An 18008-nucleotide genomic window follows, 5' to 3' on the forward strand; every position below is an offset into this window, starting at 1 on the left:
CAATATTCCAAATCTAGGCTTTAATGACGACACAATTGCATGCTGTATTGTTGGAAAATGCAACTGAAGGTAAAATTAATCAGATATACACAGAATGATACCACTAGCTTCGTAATGAAGTTCTAGCAAAAAGCATGTAAAATTTGAATGAATTATATTATAGTTTAGTTGCTTTGCTGAACATAACATTTTCTTATATTTATTAAAAGAAGTCATAGAATTTTAAAAGTCTTATGGTATATTGCTTTCTGTTTTCTTCCCCGCACACTCCCCCCCCACCCCAACCAGAACAGTACTAAGGTATACACTGCAATTATGGTATGAGTGTAATCTCAAAAAGAAGGAACGATCATATGATATCTTAATAAAAGAATCAGTTTAATGTCTGCCCAGATACATATCAGTCTATTCAAAATTTACAGGAGATTTGTTAATCCTGCAGACAATTTATTTCCCTAGGATGTTGATTGTTATTTTGTGGTTACAATATGGGGTTGGAGTCACTAAAGATAGAACTATGGACAAAACCCAACATTAGTAGTCTATCTCAGCTTTTGCTAAGAAGATTCACAGAATCACAGAATGGTAGGGGTTGGAAGGGACCTCTGGAGATCATCTTGTCCAACCCCCCTGCTTGAGCAGGCACACCTAGAACAGGGGGCACAGGAACACATCCAGGTGGGTTTTGAATGTCTCCAGGGAAGGAGACTCCACAACCTCCCTGGGAAGCCTGTGCCACTGCTCTGGCACCCTCACAGGGAAGTTGTTTTTCCTCATATTCAGGTGGAACTTCCTGTGTTCCAACTTGTGCCCATTGCCCCTTGTCCTGTCATTGGGTGCTATTGAAAAGAGCTTAGTCCCATCATCCTGACACCCACCCTGTAGATATTTATAGGTATTGATGAGATCCCCCCTCAGCCTTCTCTTCTCCAGGCTGAACAAACCCAAGTCTCTCAGCCTTTCCTCATAAGGGAGATGCTCCAGCCTGCTGATCATCTTGTTAGCTCTCCACTGGACTTGTTCAAGCAGTTCCGCACCCTTCTTAATCTGGGGGGCCCAAAACTGGACACAGTACTCCAAATGTGGTCTCACTAGGGCAGAGTAGAGGGGGAGGATAACCTCCCTTGACCTGCTGGCCACACTCCTTTTAATGCACCCCACCATACCGTTGGCCTTCTAGGCCCCAAGGGCACATTGCTGGCTCAGGGTCAGCCAGCCGCCCACCAGCACTCCCAGGTCCTTCTCAACAGAGCCGCTTTCCAGTAGTTCAGCCCCCAGCCTGTCCTGATGCATGGGGTTGTTCTTCCCCAGGTGCAGGACCTTACACTTGCTCCTGTTGAATTTCAGGAGGTTCCCCTCGGCCCAGCTCTCCAGCCTGTCCAGGTCTCACTGACTGGCAGCACAGCCTTCTGGTGTATCAGCCACTCCTCCCAGCTTGGCGTCATCAGCGAATGTGCTGAGGTTACACGCTATCCCATCATCCAGGTCATTGATGAATATGTTGACCAGGACTGGACCCAGCACAGACCCCTGGGGAACACCACTAGTGACAGGCCTCCAACCAAACTCTACATCATTCATCACAACCCTCTGAGCTCTGTTGTTCATCCAGTTCTCAGTACAACTCACTGTCCTCTCATCCACCCCACACTTCCTTAGCTTGCCTGTGAGGATGTTACGGGTGACACTGTCAGATCCTTGCTGAAGTCGAGTTAAGCAACATGCACTGCTCTCCTTTCATCGACCCAGCCAGTCACGCCATCATAGAAGGGTATCATGTTGGTCAAGCACGATCTTCCCTTGGTGAATCCATGCTGACTGTTTCTGATAACCTTCTTGTCCCCTACATGCCTGGAGATGACCTCCAGGATGAACTGTTTTGTCACCTTTCCAGGGACAGAGGTGAGGCTGACTGGCTATAGTTCCCCAGGTCCTCCTTCTTGCCCTTTTTGAAGATTGGAGTGACATTGGCTACCCTCCAGTCATCGGGCACCTCTCCTGTCCTCCATGACCTTTCAAAGATGATGGAGAGTGTCTCAGCAACAGCACCTGCCAGCTCCTTCAGCACTCATGGGTGCATCCCATGGGGGCCCATGGATTTGTGAGGATCCAGTTTGTATAGGTGATCTCTGACCCAGTCTTTCTCAACCAATGGTAAGCCTTCCTTTGTCCCAATTTGCCTCTCACCTCTGGGGGCTGGGATGCCTGAGGGCCAGCCTTAGCAGTAAAGACTGAAGCAAAGAAGGCATTTAGTGACTCTGTCTTCTCTGCATCCTGCATCACCTGGACTTCCATCTTGTTCAGCAGCAGTCCCACAGTTTCCCCACACTTCCTTTTACTACAGATGTTTTTAAATAAGCCCTTCTTGTTATCCTTGACATGCCTTGCCAGATTTTATTCCAAGTGGGCCTTGGCCTTCCTTGTTGCATCTCTGCATACCCTGACAGCATTCCTATATTCTTCCCACGTGGCCAGTCCCTATTTCCACATACTGTGAACCTCCCTCTTCCATTTGAGTTTCTCTAGGAGCTCTTTGATCATCCATGCAGGTCTCCTGGCTCCTCTGCGTGACTTCTTCCTCCTGGGGATGCACCGATCTTGAGCTTGGAGCAAGTGGTCCTTGAATACTGTCCAGCTCTCTTGGACCCCCCTGCCTTCCACATCCCTAGCCCATGGGTGTGGAGGTGCGGAGTAAGTGAATGTGGCCTCCCGTGACAGCACTGGAGATCTCATCGCCCTTATTGATGCAAGCTGTGGGATAGAAAAATAACCCACAAAAACACAGAACTGAGGCCTTGATATGCGGGACAGGAGGTCAGGGGCACAGCTGGAGCACCGAAGCAGGAGAGCGTGCTTATCTATGTTTATGCCATATACAGATCTAGTGTGATAGAACACATTCAGAGACGGAGAGAAGGGGAAAATAATAGAGCAGACTGTATTTAGGCTGCTCTTTTGTTAATAAACAACTTCGTCTTTGCTTGTGCATGAATACGGAGTTTGTGTCGTTAATTGCCACACATGGGATTCCTCCTAGCAGGTCTTTGAAGAGGCCAAAGTTGGCCCTTTTGAAGTCCAAGGTTGTAACTTGACTCATAGCCCTACCTTGCATACCCTACTCATAGCTTCTACCTTGCAGTATCCTAAACTCCACCATCTTATGGTTGCTGCAGCCAAGGGTACCCCCAACTCTCACATCCTCAACCAGCCCTTCCTTTTTTGTTAGGATAAGGTCAAGCAGCTCCTCCACCACTTGCATCAATGCTCTCGATGATCTGCAGGAACCTTCTGGATCATGCATGGCTCGCCATGTTGCTTTTCCAGCAAATATCAGGGTGGTTGAAGTCCCCCATGAGGTTCAGGGCCAGCGATTGCAAGGCTTCCAGCTGTCTGTAGAAGGCTTCATCAACTTCCTCTTCTTGGTCAGGTGGCCTGTAGCAAACGCCCACAACAGTGTCACCCATATTTGGCTGTCCCTTAATTTTTACACAGAAACTCTCAACTTGTTCTCCTTCCACTCCAAGGCAGAGCTCAAGGCATGCGAGTTGCTCCCTCACAAAAAGAGCAACTCCCCCACCTCGTCTTGTTGGTCCGTCTTTCCTGAAAAGCCTGTAGCCATCCATGACCACCTTCCGGTAATATGAGCTATCCCACCATGTCTCTGAGATTGCAGTCAGATCATGGCCCTGAGACCGCACACAGACCTCTAGTTCCTCCTGTTTATTCCCCATGCTGTATGCATTGGTGTACAGGCATTTCAGAAAGCTGCTTAAGCACACAGGTTTCCCCAGAGGGGTGTACAAAGACCCACTACAGCTATGCAAAGCCTTGGGGCAGTTGGTCTCCCGGTTGCCATCACATTCGTGAAGTTATAGAACACAGGCTGGAAGGGACTGGGAAAGGTCCCCTAGCTAATCCAAAGTAAGATCAGCAATAACAACATCTGGGTCGTCTTGACATGCAATAGTACACCCTTCTGTTAAAAACAAAACAACCAACCAGAAAAGTCTCTAATGATGACAGAGATTTCACAACCTTTTAATGAAAATTCTTTAAGTGATTAACAGTTCCTACAACATGACTGCATTTCTTGTTTTTAGCCAATTACTTCATTACCTATCTACAGTAGACTGGGAGAATAATTTATTTTCATTTTGGATCACTTGATGTATGAAGTATTCATAATAGTTATGTATTTTATATCTATGAAGGCTTTTATCATGTATCCTTCCAGTTTTTCTTCTGCTCACTTATCTTCCCAATCCTTTTTTTTATTAAAGCTCATTTTACCATCTCCTTGTAATTCTCAGTGAAGCGCTCTTTGAAATGATGCACATCTTTCTTGCTGAGAATGTTTAAAATTGAACCCAGCAGTCCTGCTGTAGTGCTTCCAGCATTATCTAGATATTTGCAAGATCTCTATTGCAATTTGCATGCTGGGCTTCAGAGGCAGTATGTCCTTTACATGCTTGTCAACTTGTCCCTTTTTTTCTCTTCTATTTTGAGAAAACCGTGCCTTTCTTTCTTAATATTCTTGCCACATGAGTTCACCATGTCTTTTAATCCACCAAGTAATAGTTCTTAAGTAATAGTTCTGATTCTCTTATTCCCCATTTGTTTGGCATCGTGTTACTGTTCTACACAGAAGCACAGAAAAGGTGGAGACTGAGAATGAGGCCGTTACGATGTTTGAGGGAAAACCTGCAATGAAAAGAACTAAAAATGGCTCAAATCCTTGGTTTTGGCTAATCTTCACAGAAGATTTTGAAAAAAAGGAATGCCTGAAGCAGAGATCTTATATCAAAAAATGGACTGTGTAAAGGGTGGCATCTTACCAGTGGAGACTGGACTTGTAAGTATGCTCCAGAAAGAAAAAAGAACAGCTTAGACATCAGACATCCATAAATTTTACATCAAGCATATGTAGTTAAACAAAAACATTTTGATGGATGATTTTAGACTTAGAGGTGAATTGAAAATAGGAAAAAAGGCAAAATGCCTAATTAAAGTTGCTTATCGTAACAATGCCACTGGGGCTGAAAGTGTCCGGCTAGCTTAAACTTTATAAATGGGAGGGAACTGTGCGGCCACATGTAAGTTTTTAGAAAAACCATTGTTTTTAGAAAAAATAAAAAGCATGGCTAATTTTATAAATATTACTCAAGAGAAAAATTAACGCAGATGAATATTGAACTGAAGACAGTGTGCATGGATACTATAGAAGTAAGGTTAAAGTTAAATTAAAGCTGTTGTTAAAATTGAATTGCTCTTAAAATTGAATGGGAGTACATTATTAATATACAAGCTCTTCAGAAATTTATTCACTGTTTATGTTTTTAAATTTTTGAAAATCATCCTTATGTATGGAGAAAATACAATCATCTCATGAAAGTAAATCCATTGGGAAAAAAAATTACTGTTGCCCCAGTTAATTGTCTCTCCATGACTGAGATATTTGTTACATGTACACGTAAGTGTCTCGTCTTCACTGCTTAAATGTTGGGTTGTTTAATTTGTCTAAGTTATTATTGCCACCTTCATTCCCCTCCCATGCTCTTAAGAGCAAAACTGTTTTATTCTTTTTGTGGTGATTGATTTCATTTTCCTGCTTGTAAGCACTCAAACAGTATAGTGAAGACTCAGTCTGTGACACCTGCCTTCAAAGAGGACTTTTGGTATGTTAAGTACCCTGTCATTTCTTTTAATTTTTAACCCTAGAGGACGTTTAACTTACAGGTAGTCTTATGAAAACATAAACTCTGTATTGAAAGATCTGATCACATGTTTATCAATGTGAAAAATTAAGAAGATCTATCCCTAAAACAATAAAATTGATAAACTGAGAGCATCCTACAAAAGATGGTAAGAAAAAACTATACTGTGAATTTTTTAATATTTATCAGAAAGTGCATCAAGAATGCCAGTTATTAGAAAATTAAACATAATGAAGAAGATATTAAGCTAAGGGAAGGTTTGAAAACTCTAGCACAATCAGGAGTGTGTAAGTCTCACAAAACTAGTATATTTTTAATTATTAAATGTATCCTACTTGCCTGCATAAGAAAAAAAAAGGATGGCAGAGCTGATTACAATTTCTGCTAGGGGAGTATCTCTGCTCATACCTTTTTCTTGGACATGTAATTTATGATTTTTGTACATAGAACTATCGAAGCAAGCTTGTGAAATCACACTTTTCAGCCAATTTTCACATTTTCCTGTGAAATCCACTTCTATTCTTTGAACAGCATTTCTTATTTCTGCTTCAGTAACTTCTTGAAAGCCATACACTGTGTCTCTCATAGAGAAAGCTGAATAAACACATAACAGAAGCAGGGTGGCCATTTTAAATAGCTTCTCAGCATCATGACTGATGTAAGAGTAATCTGATGATTCTGTCTTCACAGGGCGTAGCTTGCTTACAGCTTCTAAATGTAGTTGATGCAATAGACTCACTTAACCAGCAAGCAATTCAGGTTTGCTTGAAATGAAGAACAATCTATTTTAAATTGATTTTGGTTCAAACAAATGACTCCACAAATTTATCTGGAGGAGGCGATGGTGTGAATGTTTTCTTAATTTGCAGATGACACCAAAGCGGGAGAACAGTCAATATGCTGGAGGGCAGGGCTGCCATCCAGAGGATGGAGGAGTGGGCCCACAGTCAACACAGGAAAATGCTGACTTCTGTCTCAGGGAGGGAAGAGCTCCTGTAACAGCACAGGCTGGAGATGGGTGGCCCAAAGAGTAGCTCTGCAGGAAAAAACCTGGGGTGGGTCTGGGCAGTGAGTTGAATGTACACCCATGTTATGCCCTGGCAGCAAAGGTGTCCAACAGCTCCTGGGCCGTATGGACAGGGGCCCAGCTCACAGATCAAGGGAAGGGATTATCTCCCTCTACATAGCCCTCGTCAGACCACAGGTAGATACTGCATCCAATTTTGGGACCCTAACAGAGGAAAGATGTAGACAAACCGGAGCTACCTCAGCAGGGGGTCGTCAAGACAGCTGGGGATGGAGCACTTGTCCTTCCAGCCTGATTATCTTCTAGTCCTATGAAGAGAAATAAGGGGGAAAACAGGAGTTCAGGGAGAGCTTTGAAATATAAATCGATTGAAGGGAGTAGCATCAAAAAATTGTTGTGTTCTTGTAGCCTTCCCTAGACTTCTGTAAGCCAGTATCTGACATAGCTCTTATGTTAGATTATTACTGTTTAAAGCAGTGGTAAACATACACAATCTGTGACACTTCAAAATGCCTTCTCATAATGTAAATAAAAAAATAGAGTAACTATAAAATAAAATTTTATTTAGGAATTAAATGTTTCATTAAAAACAATAATATGCCCCCTCTGTTTTTCCCCTGCTTTGTTTTCTGCTTATTTGTCTGTCAGAAGATAACCTGTTGTGTGTTTAAATTTATTTCTGTAGGATTTCACCTCATTGTTCCACCTTATATGTAAATTAAGGCAAATACTAACTTAGTTTGCAGTCACTGTCAGATTTTCTTCCGTAGCACAACCTAACTGTATAATAATCCACTTTTCCTGTTTTCTTTTATCATGTGGGAAAACAAGCAAGTGAGCTCAAATACCATGCAAGATCTGCCTACCAAACCTTAATTTGTGGACATACCCTTTTAACCCTTCATTCATGCTTTCTCTTACTCACCTATGTGAAATGGTTTTTCATTTTTCCAGCTCTGAAGCCTTATTTGGCAGATTTTAAGCTTCAGCATAAGATTCATATTTGTCACTTCAGGATAAGAAAGTAATAAATCTTATATATATAGCCCTTGAAAGCTTCAATCTAGTTTCCATTGTTTCTTAAAGGTGACCTTTTTGGAATTGCAAATGTTTATTACAAGCTTATTTTTATCATCTCCTTTAATCTGAAAAGAACCGTCTTGAGATTTCTCCAGTCAAGATTATTTTTCACAGACAGATTTTCTATAATGCCTTCAACAGCTACGAGAAAGAACACTAAAATAAGATATCTTTTGCTCATATTAAAGTATCATGAAAAAAAAAAGAAAAAACCAAAAGAAAGTAAAAAGCAAAAAAAATGGTAAAAACTATCTGATCTCAAAATATCTGGACAAAGGAACTAGGAATGATTTTTTTTTTTTTTAGAATTACCTCTGAGTAATTTAAAGTCATTAATGTATGTGATCAAAATACCCTGCATATAGGTTTAAGAAAAATTTGTGACAGAACTTAATAAATTCAGTGGCTAAGTTTTTGAGAATGATATTCTACTTCAGATTCTGCATTGATTCGGCTATCATAATGTAGACTCCAGTATTTAGACACCTAAATTGCTCTCTGTATCCCAGTGACTACCCTGACAAAGTTGAAATGCAGTTACTTTAACAAAATAACCTGATGCTGTTTGAGATGCTTTCGAGTACGCTGCCTGGTTTTTATCTCCTATTTCAGAAGCCTTTAGGACTTGGGAATTATTTGTCAGCCTCTTTTAGATATTTCAGATACATTAGGGCATCTCAAATAGCACTAAATGCAAGTATTTAGGAAAATACTGCCCATCTCTGATCTCTGCTGAGCATAATGGGAGAACCTAACCTACACACTGATACTTTATTCAGATATAAAGAGAATATAAGCTGAAATAAACTATGATTTTACCAAAACTAAAAGACAAATGTGTCTTCAGTAAGAAGATTTTCTCTATGAATATAGAAGACCTGATCTATCTAGACTTCAGGTACAGTGGGTAATATTGTAACAGCTGGCAATTTTGTAATTAAACTGGGAAAGACAGAGAACTAATGAAAGATGAAAACATTTTGTTCTAAGAGTAAAGTTTTTGGGTTTTGAAGAAATTCAAAAAGATTTTCTGATATTTTGGTTTTAGGGCCAATCTTATTTACTGCTGGGTGGTTTAACCCCAGTCGGCAACTAAGCGCCACTAAGCCACTTGCTCACTCCCCTTGGTGGGATGGGAGGGAGAATCAGAACAGTGAGAAAACTCATGGGTTGAGAAAAAGACAGTTCAATAGGTAAACCAAAAGCCATGCATGCAAGCAAAGCAAAACAAGGAATTAACTCAGTACTTCCCATCAGCAGGCAGGTGTTAGGCCATCTCCAGGAAAGCCAGGCTCCATCATGCGTAATGGTTACTTGGGAAGACAAAATGCCATCACTCCGAACATGCCACCCTCCTTCCTTCTTGTTCCTCCAGCTTTATATGCTGAGCATGACGCCATATGGTGTGGGATATCCCTTTAGTCAGTTGGGATCAGCTGTCCCAGCTGTGTCCCCTCCCAACCCCTTGTGCACCCCCAGCCCACTCACTGGCGGGGTGGGGTGAGAAGCAGAAAAGCCCTTGGCTCTGTGCAAACACTGTTCAGCAATAACGGAAACACACTTGTGTTGTCAACACTGTTTCCAGCACAAATCCAAAACATAACCCCATACTAGCTACTATGAAGAAAATTAACTCTATCCCAGCCAAAACCAGCACTACTACTTTTTCACTGACCTTAGAAAAAAACCAGTTTGTCCTAATGATATGACCTGTGAGTGATATACTTTGCTATTAAATTTCTCCCTCGTTCTATCATACGTGATATGAAGACAATTAAGTGTTTTTATGCATAAGATCATTAAAATATGGGTTTATAGAAGGAATTTCTGATATTATGTGGGAGCTCTTCAGATGGAAACAAGTACCAGATGAGTGCGAATTATCTCGGAGTGACTGAGCCTTCATTGTGCTCTGATCACAGCCTATGCCATCCCTGGAAAAGTAGTTTATTAGGAAACGATCACTACTGGTGTCATTGTAAAAAGTAGTAGAAAATCTTCATTTTATACCTTTCCATTCACCTTCATCTGAGAAAGATACATGCAAATTTGAAGTGGCACTGAAGGAGACTTAAAATGATGGAGAAAACTATGATTTTTTTTCAAAAAAGGAACAGAGCAACACCTTGTAGAAATGAGTTTTTATCCCAGAAGCCGGTAATTTGTTTAGCATACTAGCCTGATTTAATTAGTTGCTGATATGTCTATAAGTATATAGCTAATTCTGCCCTGTAAAGAAAAGATATACCTTGAATGATCTTCGTTTGTTTAGCCTAGCAAACATAAACTGAAAAAGGACGTGATTGCCATTTGACTGTATGTTAAGAACAGTAAAAGTAAACAGTCATTTAAGCAAACAGGTATTTTTGATGCAGGAATAAATGAAATAAGCTTGTCAGGAATATATTTAATTTGGAAATTGAAGGGATGGCTGACCAACAGGATTGTAAAATTCTAAATATCCTCCCTATGGTGTCATGTAGGTGGTGGGGAGGGAGAAAGGCAAAACCACCTATGGATTTTTAGGATAAAATCTCATGAGTTTTGAAAACAGAATATTGAATTCAATCAGCTGGTGGCAGTAGCTGGTGACCTAGAAAGTCTCCTCTATTTTTTTTTAGATTCCTCAGTGGCTTAGTAATTACATCTCATCAATTGAGATAAAGGGGTGTGTGTGTGGTTTTTACTTTCCTAAACTTGTGCTTAATGAAGTATGCTAAATTTGAATTATTGTTTACGTAAACTCAATTTGTCTTTACTTACTATAAAGGAAAAAAAAGCTGCAGAATCTCTGCAGTCGGGTAACTACATAACTTTATTAAATAAATGCAATTGTCCAAAGTATTCTTATTTTAAAAAATAATATTTTTTTCCTGTAAGGCAATTTCATGTAATGTCATTCCACAGTAATGAATCCTTTTTTTCACAGATTGTTACAACAATTTACAGCTTTTCAAACAGAAAATCCAGATGCACATTAAAAAGTGTTTGCCAGTAAAAACAATGGACTGAATCCTTTATAAGACAGTAGGTAGTAAGGTTGAGGGGATTGTCTGTGTCTTTAATTAAAGTACTCTTTCTTTTACTCTGGAACTACAGATTCTAAACTACCCTATGGAGCTCAATGGTCAGGATGCTATCCAGAGGTAAAAAAACTTATACAGATAAAGCAATGTCCTTAACATTCAGCATCACAATAATCATGTCTTATCAATATAGTGTACCTTAGATTATCTTCTTTCCAGAGAAAACTATTGATTTTTTTGGGAATAACCCCATACTGAAGTAATAACTATATACTTCGTGTGGAAAATAAAATCCTTAAAGCTAAGACACCAAGGTGCTTGAAGGCTCAGCAGCAAGTTTAGCTTTCGAGGTCAGCGTTCTTTCACTGCTTCCACATATTTATTCAGAAAGTCCCAAATTGGCAAAGTCCATGTTTCTGCTAGAAATAAGACATACCATTGATTAAATGCCCTAATGTATGAGCAAGAGTTTATTATTATTAATGTTGTTGTTGTTGTTGCTATTAACAACTGTGTTAAATTGTTAACTTCTCTCTGGCTTTATCTCATTCCCTAACTATTGTACTAATTAGTCTTTATAGTATGAAATTGTATGAACTTTCTTAACAATGTGAAATTTTGTTAATTTTATTAAGATTATATAATTTACATTGTAGACTGCATAGTCATCGTTAAGTAAGCATGACCAGAAGACCCCAGTTCATTACAAGGAGGAGGACAGCCCTTATCCTGAAGATAAGACCTTTGTTTCTTGGAATCTTAAGGCCTTCCATGAAGATTAAAGGGTGCCCCTGGACTACCGAGGTAAAACCAGCAGCCTAGCCTCTCCAACACCTCTGTGAAATACTCGTGTTACCTGGTATCATAGATAAGTAACTGTAGCAAGACCAAATTCAGGGACGTCTAGATTCAGAATGAAGTAGATGGATTATGATGCCATAGAATTATAGCTGCTTTTCAAAACAGTAGAATATGTCTGTTAAGCAGTGACTCGTCAAATTGTGTTGTACCCAAATGCCTGAAAGGTTTAAGAATCACATTTAAAACCACATTTGGTGTGCCTCAATTTGAATGGGACACCTCATGTGCATTACTCTTGTAATTCTATACTTTGTGTCCTAGCCTCTCTCCTCAGTCTGTAGAGGCCAGTTGAGAAATTTTTGTGAAACATAGATCTTGGAACTTTAAGGTGGTTTTTTCCATGCAGTTTATGAATTTTATCCTTGTTGGTGAATACAGGAAATGAAGGAATAATCCAGTCATGAGGAACCAAAAACACAAGGCCTTTTATGTTTGCATGAGCGAACACACCATTAGGTTCCCTTCTGGTTTTCTTAGGTCCTATTTTGCACATACTTTCTGTGGTTTCACTGGAGAGGGTGAGGAAGAAGAGAAAAACAGAAGGAATTAATCCCAAATCCAAGTTGCAACATGCTTCTGAGATATAGAAGATAAATGTTGATATAGAAAATCAAATTCCCTTAAGATGCAAAGGTTTATAAATATAAATTCATCACCTCCTGGGCAAGTACTTTGATTAGTATTATTACCGGTTTTAACTGGTCTTGTAATTATACAAGACATTGGCAATGCCATGTCTATAAAATACAGACACAAAAGAAAAAAGTCTCTCATTTTCATATACACAGCTGAACACCTAATCCCAGGAAAGGGTCCAAATAAGAGCTCAACATTCCCTTGCAAGAGGTTGCAAAAATACTGCATACCACAGCATTTAGTGTCTCCTGTTCAACTACTTGGATGTCCTATCCTTCAAACTGACCCGTGTGAATTCAGTGTAGAAGACCTGACTCACTTTTTGGGGAATAGGGAATATACATATTTAAATCCATCTTTTGAATTATTGTTTTCAAGTCAAGTACCTGAATATCACAGTAAACCAGTTCCCTTATGGATATGGTCCAAGGAGCTGGCCTGAACACCATTTCATTACCTGCAGTACCAACATAAACTAGCTTATGTTGAACATAAGCTATGGCATTTTTTCAAAAGTCATAATAAAATTGTCATTTTAAAGAATATAGATTGGTATTAGATACCAAGTCTGGAAAAGCTGAAAGCTCAAAGAAACAGTGGACTGTACAAACTCATAAGGCACGGGAACAAAGTGGTCTGCAGCTGAAACATGTGATGGGTTTTAATGCAAGAACATCAAGACTGAGGCCAGGTAGGGAGTAGGAACAAGAAAAACCATGAATAAAACTACAACAGATTACTTTGAGGACTGAAAAAGCATAATTTTAAGTCTTTCTTATGCAAGCTGCGGAGAAGAAATTATTATTCTAATTTTTGGTTAACTTATAAAGCAGCAAGATTTATTTATCGTGTCCTTGGAAAAACCGGGTGCAACCAGACACACACCTCCAATACTTGTGAGAACCTGAGGGTAGTTTTAAATGAACTTTCAGTATTTAATACACTATGTTATATTTAGAAGCCCAGATCACTTTCAAACAGCATTCTATTTGATTTATTGGTTTGAATGACCCAGATTAAAAATTGCTGTGTTACTGTATGCAAATTGTATCTAAGATCTGTAGGGGTTTACCTGAAAAGAAACCATTTTACATGATTACTTTAAAAACCAAACTGAATCAACACAAAATTAACCAACCAACCAAAACAAAACAAAACAAAATAAAAAAAGAAAAAACCTTGCAGGTTCTCATAAAACTGTTTCAGAGCATCATGAACACCTTGCTAAATGAAATTTCCATGCATATGCAACAGGTTCATTTTTCATACCTCAGTACTTAGTTACTCTGTGATAATGGTGCAAACAATGGGAGAGGATGACATTACTTTCTGCAAGACAAAGACAGCATTTTCATTAAAAATAAAATGTCCATTCCGCACAGAAAATGCTTTTTGCTTAACATACAGATTTAATTAAAACACCACTAACAATTTTTAACATTCATCATAAATGGGTCTAACAGTTGGTTTATAGAATGTGGAATGACTCATTAAAATGTGCAAGATGCACCTGCAAATCTCTTAATTTAAGTTTTTTGACTTATCGCCCTTTTCCTGTTGCTTCTTTAATTTTTAGCAGTACAGAGCATGATATTTTATCTGTTTTGCCACTGGCACTTACTCAGAGTAGGAATGGAATCCAAACAGCCTCATCTTCCTATTGCTGGCACTAACAACATGTGTTACCTAACATCATATCTTCAACAATAACTATAATATTACATTTATTTTATATTCAGAGATTGTCTGCTTTCCTGGTTCTTCAGCTGAAAGTTAATTTTTTCATTTTGCATCTTTAATTTTATGAGTCATTTTCATGTCTGCAAATATTCTTTTTCTTCACCATTTTTGTTGATCAGTGTTATGATGTTGTGCAGTTTACTTCTTTTTTATTGCTTGTATTGCATCCCTCAGAACCTCTCACCTTATCTCTATGGTTATGGCATCCTACTGTTTTTGCAGCACTTTGCTATTTAAAATACACTGGTTGTTGCCTGGTACTGTGAAAACTTTCCCTACTTTGGAACAAGTTGTAAGACCAACTTTATAGTAACAATAAAATTTGTTTATTTTTCTTTTAATTACAATATATGTTTTTCTCTCTGAACAGATTTGTTGCATATAATTAAAATAAAGAGCAATCTAACTCCAAGCAAACTGAAAGCTCATTTATATTTTAGTGTTGTTTGCTGTTTCTTTGAAGGGAGTGGGGGAAGGAAAAAAGAAGCAGGGCAATTAGCGGAGGGGAGTGAGAGGAATAACTAAGATCTAAAAGACAATGAAGACAATTAATTTGTAACAACAAGTCACCCATCTATCAATCTAATAGGTCTATTTCTCCAGTACCTACTAATTAAAAACAAAACCAAAGACTGTTCTGGTTTAACCTGGCAGGCAGCAACTAAGCACCACACAGCCTTTTGCTCACTCCCCGTACCCCAGTGGGATGAGGGAGAGAATTGGAAGGGCAAAAGTAAGAAAAACCTGTGGTTTGAGATAAGAACAGTTTAATAATTACAATAAAAGATAATAATAATATTAATAATAATGTAATGAAAAGGAATGAGAGAGAGAAGCAAAACCCAGGGAAAGAAAAAAAAGATGCAAACCCTCACCACCTGCAGAGTGACGCATCGCCAGTCCCCGAGCCGTGGTCACTGCCCTCCCCAGACAACTCTCCCCAGTTTATATACTGAGCATGACATCTTGTGGTATGGAATATCTCTTCGGCCAGTTTGGGTCAGCTGTCTCGGCTGTGCCCCATCCCAGTTTCTTGTGCACTGAGCAGAGTGTGGGAAGCTGAAAAGTCCTTGACTAGTGTAAGCGCTGCTCAGCAACTACTAACCCATCAGTGTTATCAATATTGTTCTCATCCTAAATCCAAAACACAGCACTATACCAGGTACTGGAAAGAAAACTGACTCTATCTCAGCTGAAACCAGACAAACAAACAAGAACCACCAAGACTGGTTTTATCAAACCTGCCTTCAAAAATAACTAAAACTACTGGATCAGAGAATGTGGTATGAAAATATATTCCATAAATGTTTTTGACGGGGTCAGAAGGCATTGACAGTGGGAGCAGACAGATCGGATCAAGAGGCAAAGGTTATGCTATAAGGAGTGTCTGAAAGGGTCTGGGGTGTCCTCCTGTGAGAGTGGTAGTGGCTCCATGCATTGACCTCAGCAAATAAGAGGGTGCTGCCTGCCAAGCTGTGGACAGGCAGCTCCTCTCAAAGGAGAGCTGGAAAAGGGTGTGGGGACTAGATTTCTCTCAAGACACATAGTGATTTGTGATCCAGGAAATGGATGTGATTTTTCCAACCAATTTGACTGAACTGCTCCCGTTCAGACTGCTCTGCCCAGGTAAACCTTATGCAGCATATTCTTTATGGCAATGTCAGATAGAGGAACTCTGCTGCTTTAGTGAAGTTCTTCATTCAGCATAAGGAGGCATGGACTGCTCGATGCCCCTTAGCAGCACATAACTGAAATCCAAAATATATAGATAACATAGGGGGAATATATATATAACATAGATATATATAGATATAGAATATATATCTATATTCTATATAGATATATATATATAGGAATTCCTATATATATATAGGAATATATAGATAACATAGGGGGAAAAACTAATAGGAATTTGTCCCTTGACTGCAAATAATGTTGTGTTGTCAAACCTCTGAATGAGTTTGAAGAAAGGTATGTAGTAAAGGGACTTTTTCACTGACCGTGACAAATGAATGTAAAAGTGCAGTTTATTATCTGTTTAGAAGACAATGGGCCACAGATGTACAGATGATGGTATCTGCCCAGGGACATGGTTAAGGACATACGGACTTGCTATGAGGAGCTACTACAATTAAAGAAAAAAATTTAGTTCCAGACACATGGATCCTCAGATTGTAAGGCCTCCAGAATAATACAGAAGTTTAGACTTCCCTAATTAAATACTGCTTAAACTAGGACTTACATATTTAAAAAAAAGAAAATCATCCTTCATTTGAAGGAAAAAAATCCAGTAAAACTACCACAATATTTTGTCTTTAGATCCAGCTGTTAATTTCTTTGATTAAAAAAAATTGCCTGTAAATGTTAAATCTAGTCAAATTTGACTGTAAATGCTAGTACATTGTATTGTATCTTTAACTACTAAAATAAAAATCCTTCTTTGTCAAAATTTTGTTTTTTGTACAGGCAATTCTAGATAAGGATCAAGTTATCCCTTGCCTTTCACCTGGCTCATGTTGCCTGTATAAAGTGGTGTTTCAGACTGACATCAATAAGAAAGTAAAAGATAACACTCTAGAGAAACTGTAAAGCCTAAAGAAAGGATGACTCAGTTTTACAAGGAAAAAGTCCCTTAACTGCAGGATTGCATAAGAAACCTTAGAAAGTTGCAGGCCTTGAATACGACTGAGACCACAGACTGTTCTAAGCAGGCAAAATAACATGATATTTCTCATACAGTTTTATTAAGACCTTATTTAGATGAAATAACCATACATCATTTTAATCAGAAGATATTGGATAAAAGCTAGTGAATGAGGAAGAGCTCATCAAGGCACATTAATGAAATCAGGGTAAGCAATAGCATATAACACCATGAATTCATTGGGCATCTCTGTCCCACCCAGCCGCTTGCTCACTCTCTCCTGGTGGGATCGGGGGGAGAATAGAAGAGTAAAAATTAGAAAACTCATGGGCTGAGATAAAGACCATTTAATAGCTGAAGCAAGAGCTGTGCACGGAAGCAAAGCAAAAGAAGGAATTCACTCACCACTTCCCACGGGCAGGCAGGTGCTCAGCCATCTCCAGGAAAGCCGGGCTCCATCACGCTTAACCATTACTTGTTAAGACAAACACCATCACTCTGAACATTCCCTCTTCCTCCTTCTTCCCCCAACTTTTATTACTGTACATGATGTCATATGGAGTGGGATATCCCTTTGGTCAGTTGGGGTCAGCTCTCCCAGCTGTGCCCCCTCCAAACTCCTGTGCACTCCCAGCCTCATCGCTGGTGGGGTGGGGTGAGAAGCAGAAAAGGCCTTGGCTCTGTACAAGTGCTGCTCAGCAATAATGAAAACATTCCTATATTACCACCGCTGTTGTCAGCACAAATCCAAAATACAGCCCCATATGGCCTACTATGAAGAAAATTAACTCTTTCCCAGCCAAAGCCATGTTTATAAAGAATCACAGAACCACAGGATAACTGAGGCTGGGAGGGGCCTCAGGAGGTGTCTTGTTCAGCACCTTGCCCAAGGCAGGGCTAGCTCTTGGGATCAGACCAGGCTGCTCAGGACTTGGCCCAGTCAGGGCTTGAAACCCTCCAGGGACAGAGGTGGCGCAACCTATTGGGACAACCTGCTCTAGTGCCTCACAGAGAGGTTTCTCCTTACAGCCAGCCTGAACATCTCCTGATGCAACATGCTGTGCGTGTTGACTCTGACCCTCACAGAAACCTATCTCTATATCCCTGATGACTCCTCGTTAGGTGCTGGAGATTTGTTAGGTGCCCCAAAGCTGCCCCTTCTCCAGGCTGACCTTTTTCAGCTCACCGAGGTGTTCCTCACAGGGCAAGTGCTCCAGCCCTCTCTGCCTTGGGGGCGCCCCACTGAGCTCCAATTTGCCTATGTCTTTGCTATGTTGGTG

Source organism: Phalacrocorax aristotelis, chromosome 1 (genome assembly GCF_949628215.1).
Source record: "Phalacrocorax aristotelis chromosome 1, bGulAri2.1, whole genome shotgun sequence".
Lineage (NCBI taxonomy): Eukaryota > Metazoa > Chordata > Aves > Suliformes > Phalacrocoracidae > Phalacrocorax > Phalacrocorax aristotelis.